This window comes from Chelonia mydas, chromosome 12 (genome assembly GCF_015237465.2).
Source record: "Chelonia mydas isolate rCheMyd1 chromosome 12, rCheMyd1.pri.v2, whole genome shotgun sequence".
In the NCBI taxonomy this organism is placed as follows: Eukaryota; Metazoa; Chordata; order Testudines; family Cheloniidae; genus Chelonia; species Chelonia mydas.
In genome coordinates this window covers 31,064,158-31,073,288 of record NC_051252.2, presented here as the reverse complement: position 1 = coordinate 31,073,288, position 9,131 = coordinate 31,064,158, and the positions used below count along the sequence as shown (strand labels likewise).

Sequence of the window (9,131 nt, the reverse complement as noted above, 5' to 3'; positions counted from 1 at the left end):
GTTTCAGTGGTTACAGGGTCTATTCCCATAAGGGATGAGTGAAGTCAGTCGGAGTAGAGGGTGCTCCATTTATTGTTGGGATAAGATCCCTAAATGTGTAACTTCAGACTAAAAAGAAACATTTCTTTTGAAGCTCAGTTGAATGTTACTACTACACATCAGCATGTTGCACTGCACATAGATAGTGTAGCAAATGTGATTTTTTGGGGGGAGGAGGGGTCTCTTTTCCCTCGGAACCTGTAAATATCCTCTGGTAGCAAAACCAGAGAGGAATAAATTCTCTTCAAGGTATTTACAAATGTGAGAAGCTTTTCAAGTCATATTTGCAATTCTCTTTCTTGCAACGACCTCTATTTTCATAATCCTTCATGGAATATTATGGTTTAAAGAGCTTTCTCTCCCTGCTGTTTTTGTTAAAAGGTTTTTGGTGTGATATTTGAAAAGTCAAATTCTGCATTTAAATTTTGTGTTTTCACAGATATAATACGAAAGAGGCCATACTTATGGGCCGCCCCCCTTTCTCCCTTTTCTGGGAGCGCCAATCAGTTCCTCTCTTCTGCATGTATTGTTAACTAAACCGTGAGAGCATATGACAGTTTTAATAGTAAAGCAATTGTGATTACATCTTGCTTGTAATTACATTTATTTCATCACATATGTCCAAAAAGGCAAGCATTAGTTGGCGTGTATGGGCATGTGTTTGTGGTAGGAAGAGTGTCTGTCAGCTTGACAGCAAGGAAAATAGCTTATGGTCACTTAGTCTTTTGTGTCATGGACACTTGCAAAGAATCTGAGTGCTTATTTTGTTTGCTTGCCTGCTTTTAAAATCAATTGCATTTGGAGAGAGGGGGAACTTATTGCGTGCCATGGATTTGCATCTAAATAATCAAAATATGAAGAGCTACAAACAACAAGGTATGAATGTGTGATCATAAATATGAGAAACCCAATAGGTGCCACATTAAGGGACTGATCTACGAATGATTGGGGCCCTTCAGGCTCCTTTATGCTGTAGTGGCAGAAAGAGCTGTAAGATTTTTAGTAGGCCATGCAAAATGAAGGGGGGAAGGGGGAAGGAATTCTGCAATCTCTGCAGATAGCAATGAGTCACTGACTATAGGCTAGATTCTGAGACTGCTCACAACTGAATAGCAACAATTCTATGAATAGTCCCATTGACTTCTTGGAGGCTGCTTGTGGAGTAAAATGCTATTCAAAGTGACCAAAAGGACTCAGAATCTGCCCCTTTTAAAACAAGGCATTTCCAGCACAAAATGCCAACAGTGAGACTATTATTTTCACTTAAAAATTGGGCTGGAGATTTTACAAATAATTGTACAACAAAAAGCCAGAAGTACATGCATATTCTTAGAAAACATCCGTACCTGACCTGAAACTGCAAAGAAAGCTTTACTTTGAGTTTTGACAAAAATTTGCAAATATCCCCAAAAGTTCTGTTTCCAACTCACCTGGTTTGTTGCTGTGTTTGATCCTGAAAGCAGATGAGTCTTGCACAGCTTGGGGATTCATGAGCAAATGTTAGTGTTCCACCCATTTGCATACACTAAACTGTGGCTGCTCCTCCTTGATGATGCTGTGGGGCCTGCTCCTGCACCAGGGCTTCATCCTTGGGGCCAGCCCAACCTTGGCCTGCTTCCAGCAGCCCATATTGCCTGTCAGGGATAGGGAGTGACATTGCATCTGGAGGGGCTGGGCTGGAATGTGGGGGCTGATCATAGTGTGGACTTTGCTGGGGCCAGCCTCTGGGATGGTTCCACAGGGATTGATGGTGGGTACCATAAGAATAATTTCTGGAGGTGCTCACTGCATTCACATGGATTTGTCAACCCTCCCCCCCCCAAATAATGGACTGCTTTTCCCACTTAAATTAATACCCACCCATAATGGGAACACCCTTCCAAAAGGTATAAAAGCATCACATTATTTTAAGTATATTTTCTGTACTTTTATAAAACCAAATGCACATTAATTTAAACCAAAAGCTAGTGTGTACTTTTCAGGTAAAGAAAATATCAATAAAAAATGCAGATAGTATACAAATATAAAGAGATTGGGGCATTGGCAAATAGACTGGGTAAATTCTAAGCATTCATTGACCCACAATATTTAGTGACACCTCCTGTGTGGTAAAGCAGTTTAAGCATTTTGACCCGTAACGGAAAGATTGCAGTAGACTTAGACTTGAATAACCATCCCTGCATGTAGTGGGTGCTCTCTCAGTTTCATTCACCTCTTAGTTGTATTTCTTTAGCTCTGCCTTCATATAAGCGCATGTTGAATGGGCCAACACAGGAAAAGAACTCAAGAAAATTCATCCTAGAGAGCAAAGAGAAAGGTTTACCCCTTGCTGCAAGAAAGTTCGTCACCAATAAGGTGAAACTGTATACATCCGCGAATGAAATATGGTTGTATATATAAAACTACATTAAACTATTATATAGTTTAATAACTATAATAATATATAGTTAATAACTGGTAATATAAGTCCAAGTCTACTGCAATCTTTCTGTTACAGGCCAAAATGTATTAAACTAGTTACAATACTGGTTGTTGGTGCTCCAACACATTGCACTAAAGTTGCCCTTTTAAACTTGCTATCTGTGTAGAGATTTTTTCATGAATAGGTTTAGAGATATTAAGCTGGTGAACATCTGTACCTAGAAGATTATTCAGTAGGCCAGTAGAAGTGGGATGGGAAGCAAAAATGGTGAGTAATGTGCACACAGGGAAGAGCCAAGCAGGAGCTTCGGATCTAAAGCTTCAGCCCCAAAGTTTGAATTCAGATCTGGATCAGAAGTTTGAAGCTCAGGTCCATGTCTAATGTCTAATTATTGTGGATTGGGAGCTGCTGCTTTGTTGATGGCTATGGCCAACATTTTCAAGTTTGGGTGCCAAAGTTAAGGGCCTAGATATGGATTTATGAACCTAAGTCAGAGTGACCTGATTTTCCTTAGGTACTGAGACTTGCAGCTGCTATTGGCTTCACTGGAACTAGGGGGTTATAAAACTCTTTAAAAAAAAGTCATTTTTACTTAAGAGTATTACTTTTAGGCACTAAAGTTAAAGGACCAAAGGTACATGGGACCAGTTTTTCAAGGAGTTGGTCTCTTCAGTTACACATGCGCAGTTCATTAGTGCTACTGCATTGCATGTGTAAAACCCACACTTGAACACACATAGGACTAGACTGCCAGCCTGGACTGGACCCTGAAAACTTCCATTTTCAGGGTGTAATATTCTGCCTGCAAACACTTATGCTTCCACTTCTGTGACCACAATTATCAGATGTTAATTGTTAGATGTTTACTTGATTTGTACCCACAAACTGTTAGACATCTAATTAGCAACATTTGCACTCTGAGTGCACAAAATTATGGCCACAGTTATAAAGATCACTATTGAGAGTCCAGTCCCAAATGAGTCATTACATTCACACATGCCAAACTGCATGCACAGCTCAGCATCTGTGTGTACAATCTTGCAAAACTGATGCACCTGCCCAGTTTGATATTGCCCAGGCTTAATCTAGCCTGAGCCCAGTTAGGCCACTGTGTTGCACCTGGGGTGTGTGTTATACTTAACTGGTGATCAAACCCAGCTGGGGAGAAGCTGGGTCTTCACACAGGAAGGAGAACAGTGCAGTGAGAAAGGCCAGGGAGAGGAGAGCTAGGAGAAAGGTAGTTGGGAGTTTCATCTGTGGGGCTAAGAGTGAGAGATGCCTCAGAGGCCTGAAGTTTGAAGCCAGAATTAGAGGTCCTGAGCCCAGAAGAAACCTGGAGGCCAGGGCAGTGAAGCCTTGGGCAATAGGTGTGTTGTCTCTAAGCCAAGAGAAAGATGGAGGCAGTGAAGCCCAACAAGCAGTAACAGTAAACCCTAAGGGCCATTTGGAGTGAAGTTTGTGGAACTGCATAGAGGAGCACAAAAGAAAAGGTTCCTGTGACAGCCTCTAAGGAGTGAAGGCTCCAGGGAGGAAGCCCTGGGAAGGAGTCCTCCGAAATAAATGAAGAAAGAACTCTGCAGGTATTCGGCTGAGCCCCAGCGAGAAGCCCTGAGGTAAGCAGCCCAGGAAGCTGAGGATGTCAGGGAAAGCCCTGGGTACAGACAGTTAAAAGGCAAAGAATAAAGGAGATGGTAATTCTCATTGTAGCGGGCTTGAAAGAAGGTTCAGTATGGAGCTGAGACAAGAACCAAGATGATGGGAGACAAAGGGCTCTTGGTGAGCCTGAGACAAGGTTTGATAAAGTACTGGGAGTTGAGTGGGACTAAAAGTACTGAAGCGGAGATTTCTTTGAATAGTCTACATTGCAGATCCTGGGTGAGGACATGTGGGTTTTAGTAACCCCCAAGAAGAAGGGCTGAGACTGGAACATGGGTATTGTTTTCTGTGAGCTTGAGACTGGAGTACCCTGAAAGGGATGTAGAACTAAAGCTGGCCTCAGGGCTGAATAATGGAAGATGCAGAGCGCTGTGGGACCAGAGTGACTGTGGCCTGAGAGTGTGAGGAGGAAGAAAGCCTGCTTTGCCACACCCGGACACAAGGGGCTACACCTGCGGTGAGTCAACCCTTTTGCAGCTCTTCTTGAAAACACATCCCATAAAATAACATCCCCAGTACACTCAAGACAATAGATAGGTAAATTGACACCAGCTAAGAATCTGCCCCTTTATTTCTAACTCGATTGAAGAAAACTGTGATTGAGCATCGTTGAGTTACAGTGACTTGTATCAGGTTAACTAGGACAGGTGGACAGGATAGACAAATACTCATATCATCAGGATTGGTTCTACCCTCCAGACACAATAGTCAAACAGAAACAGCAAAATAATAGAGGTGGTTACTTTATATGTTTCTGACTCCAAGGGGAAGGCATTTTCTACTTTACTTGGGGCAATAAAATCCCTAGATTCTGGACCATGCCGATGGGTATGGGCATAGATTCAAAGGCCAGAAAGGACCACTGTAATTGTTTCGTCCAACCTCCTGCACAACACTGGCCATAGAAATTTTCCCAAAATAATTCCTAGAGCATCTCTCTTACAAAGATACCTTCTCATCCATTTTGGAGATGCCCATATTCCTTTATCTAATAGATCTATGGATAGGAAAGTAGGAGTTATATGAATATTCAAAATGTTTGTTAGAATAAATCCCATAACTGTGAGACTTGATGGCTACATTGATTGAATGGGTTATTCACTAAAAATAGTTTCTAGTTAATTTGTTTGCTTCCAATGCACTGTGTCCTGTCACCAGTCTGCTCCCCAAACTCCTCCTAGATTCAGACAGTGTGACAGCAAGGATATGGAGCTATAATCTGTATAGGTTCATCAGCTCTTTTCAATAACATACTCCTTCCTAGCCAAGCATTTTGAGCAGAGATGAGGAGAAGGTGGCGCGGAGGTGTGCATTAATGCTATTCAGAACAAAGATACATGATGGGGTTGCACAATAGACAGGGGCTTGTATTTGAATTAGAAATTAGCCTAAATGACAGCATTGTTTCTTCAAAATGGGGGTGGGGGAGTAGGAATAGGAATTGAATTTGGAGATGGATAAGAAATTTGGATTTCGATCTAATTCTGGGTTTGTATTCCAGTCCAAGTCCTTGTGGGTAGTTTCATCCAGAATTTTGCTTCTGCAGGGTCTGGTTTTTAATCAAGAGCCTTACAATGGGGCTTGTGCGTCACAGCTATTGTACGTTAGCATTTCCATTCTGCCAGCTGAAAATGCTAATATTTAGGGGAGGTTGTATGAACAACAACAACATGGAAATATTAACAGGAAACCGTTTTGATGCCACAGGAAATTATAGCTATGATGGCACTTTCATATTTTATTAGTAGAAGAATGAATGAGGCTTCTGCCTGTCCAAACTTCCTCATCAGTGATGGGAAGAAATTGTATTTTATCCTCTGTAGATGTACTTCTAAACATTATGCTTTAGGAAAAAAAAGTAAGCATTGTTTAAGAGCTCTGCTCAGAAGGATTCATATTTCTTCCATATCAATTTTAGCAGTTGTTGAAAGGTTTTGAAATTGACTGTTTGCCCAAAAAAAAAAAAAATAGGGTAACCCTTTTTCTAGCCAGTTCTTGTTAACATGTCACCTTACTTAGCCTACTCTGGTTACAGAATTAGCATCCACATTGATCATTAGAAATAGGACCACGGGCTGTAGGACAGGAAGGGACCTCCTGGGTCATAAAGTCCAGTCCGTTGTTGTTGCAGACAACCCATCGTATAAACCCAGTCATAAATTTATCGCACTCTAAGTTGCTTGCTGCTACTGTTCCTTTTGGGAGGCTGTTCCAGAACCTCACTCCTCTGATGGTAGAAACCTCCTTCCCATTTCCAGCTTAAATTTATTCGTGACCAGGTTGTAACTATTTGTTCATGTGCCGACATTGTCCTTTAGCTTCAATAACTTCTGCCTCCCTGGTGTTTACCCCTCTGATGTATTTATGATGTATGTATTTATTTAGCTTCAGGCAGCCACTGTTTGAGAACCCCACCTTCCAAAATGGAGGATGACCTTTACTCTCTGCACCCAATAGCAATAACAGCTACTCCGCACAATGAGGCTATATCCTCCAACTGCTTTGGTGTCTCATATCAGCTGCCTGGAACTGCTATCTGGATGACCCATGCTTTACTGTGGCTGAGAGTTGTATTGGGATTTGTGTGGCCTAAAGGCAGCGGTTTTATTGGGTGAGCCAAAATGGATCCTCCCCATGCAGAGCTGCTGTGTTAACCTTTTTTCTGCCAGAAATCTCTGGATCCATGTGCAGCCTGAAAAAGGTGTGGGAAAGCTTGTGAACTGGGATAATTTGAGGATTGCAGTGGATGGAATTCTCCATAGCTTCTAGGACAACCTAAGGGCTGAAGTAAATCCTATTGCCCCTGTGTCCTCACCATGTGAAATAGGGGAGTTGCTAATAAAAGGATTAAATGTCCACTAACCATGCCACGTACATGCTCCAAAACCAGACACCCTGCTGGGTGCAAGTTGTCTCTGCCACCACCATACCATTGGTCTAGACATCCTTCACCTGCTTCCCATGCACAGAGTACTGCGTCAAGTACACCAGGAATCAAAAATCTTCCATTCCCACAGAGGTATGGGCAGGATTTGACATGAAATGGAGATCTACAAGGAACTGACAAGCTTAACCTGCCTCAAACTAACAAGTGCCCATATGCACAGAAATAAAAAACCTGGGGGAGGGGAGAACTCTTGAGATGATCAGACACTGTAATATGGTCTTTCTGTGTCCTCCTCCATTAGACAGACAAATATGGCTAACAAATGGGGACCACAGCTATATATTTGTTCTGTTCCTAATTTTAATGTATGGCAGAGTCCCTAGGTGCTTTACATAAACAAACACTTCGTACAATAAAAATAAGCCAACTTTAATACATCAGTTACCATTCTCCAAAGATCACATTTTAACAGGGAACTTTGCAGGATAAAAACATGGCTGTCTGAGAAGAAAATGGAAAAACATGCCCTCCCCCCCCCAAAATCTGAGGTGGTGTCAACTATCAGTGCTAAATTAGAATGTTACTTATTACTCCTGAAACTGGAATTCATTGGATTAGGTGACTAATAACAAAGTAGCACTGTGATTTTATTTATGATAAAAAAATTTACCTACTGGGAAGAAATGGACAGATAAAGCCATATGTATGTAGAGTGTCAGCTCTCTGAGATGCTTGATAAATGTACTTTAACAACATTCTAAAGCTACAGAGTTTTGTGTAGAGCTCACTACAATGTATTACAAGCATATTATGCCTGCTTTACAGTAGTAAAACCAACAAAATGAAGGGGTACCTGAGGAACATAGCTCATTGTGACACTTTCTTGAGGTGCCTAGAACTGTAAGCTACAGTTACCCTACCATCTCAGCAAGAGAGCTTTGTTGAAGCTTGTGTGTGTTAGTTCCCTGTCACAGCAGTCTGTTTGCCTCACCAACAAAATCTGAGACACTGCCAGTCTTAATTTTGCCTTGTGGGTAACATGTAGTGAACCCCAAGAACTGCTGGAAGAGCATTCCTCTGCAGTATCCAGCCCCTATCACTGGACACTCTCAGAAATTACTGCATCCACTTTTTTCAAAGAGAGAGAATATACACAGATCTGTTGGCTCAACTGGGGATGCACACCTCATTTTAGAGTAACCACACTGATATGAATTTATAACAGGAACATAAGATCGGCCCAAACTGGGTCAGACCAAAGGTCCCTCTAGCTCAAAAATAAGATTAATAAAGAACAGAGATTTGAGTGATACTAAGCAGAGATGATAGAAACAGAAAATGTAACCAATAAAAATGGTTTCTAGAGTCTAAAATTTTATCCTAGTTTCATGCAGTTTCTCACCTACAGTCAGTTCTCGGCATCCTCAACCCACATAGTTGGGAGATCCACCTTTCACAGATTCCAAGTTCACTGGCCCCTTTTGTTCTTTAAGTGATGGATAACAAAGGAGTCCCCTTTCTTCTGTTTTATAGTGCAGAAAACATTTGAAATGTATTCTTTGAAAAGCAAGTTTCCTCTCCTCTGCTGCTTATTATTCAGGATGCAGGCAGCAAGCCCCTTCTTCATCCTCTGGTCAACTTGCTTTTTCAATTGGCTTGATTACTTTGTTTAGATGCAAATGTATTGTCATTTTGCTTGTAATCAAGCCATGCAGTTTTCTTATCTGCCTATTAGCTTGTTCCATGCGGACAGGTAAATCCACATTCCTTTGTCAGCTGCCTCCAAAATGTATTTTAAGAACACATTTCCAGAACACTTACTTACATCACACCATGATATTCATGACCAGCATGTCACCAGTTCTTATATGATACCTTACAAGAGGCTATTTGGATAAATATTCTGACAGTATGTTGGGCATAGTGAATTTGTCAGACCAGCTGTGATTTACTGTTTCATAGAAGTGAGTTGGCATAAGGGGGCTTTTAGTGCCACACTTATCAAAATGAGAAGGCATGCTGAAGGAAATGAAATATGGATGGTGGATTTATTTTCAGATTTGAACACTACAGCGCTCATTCTCCTCTCGCTTACACTAATTTCACCCCATATCACTCCACTGACTT

At 41.4% G+C, this 9,131-nt stretch overlaps 1 long non-coding RNA gene across 1 annotated transcript; it reads left to right on the top strand.

Annotated features, from left to right (window-relative positions):
- Positions 1-3,368: 3,368 nt before the first annotated feature.
- LOC122462519 lies at positions 3,369-8,216 on the top strand. Its single transcript, XR_006285094.1, has 2 exons — positions 3,369-4,574; positions 6,503-8,216. It is a non-coding gene; the product is annotated as an uncharacterized LOC122462519 (long non-coding RNA).
- The last annotated feature ends 915 nt before the right edge of the window (positions 8,217-9,131 follow it).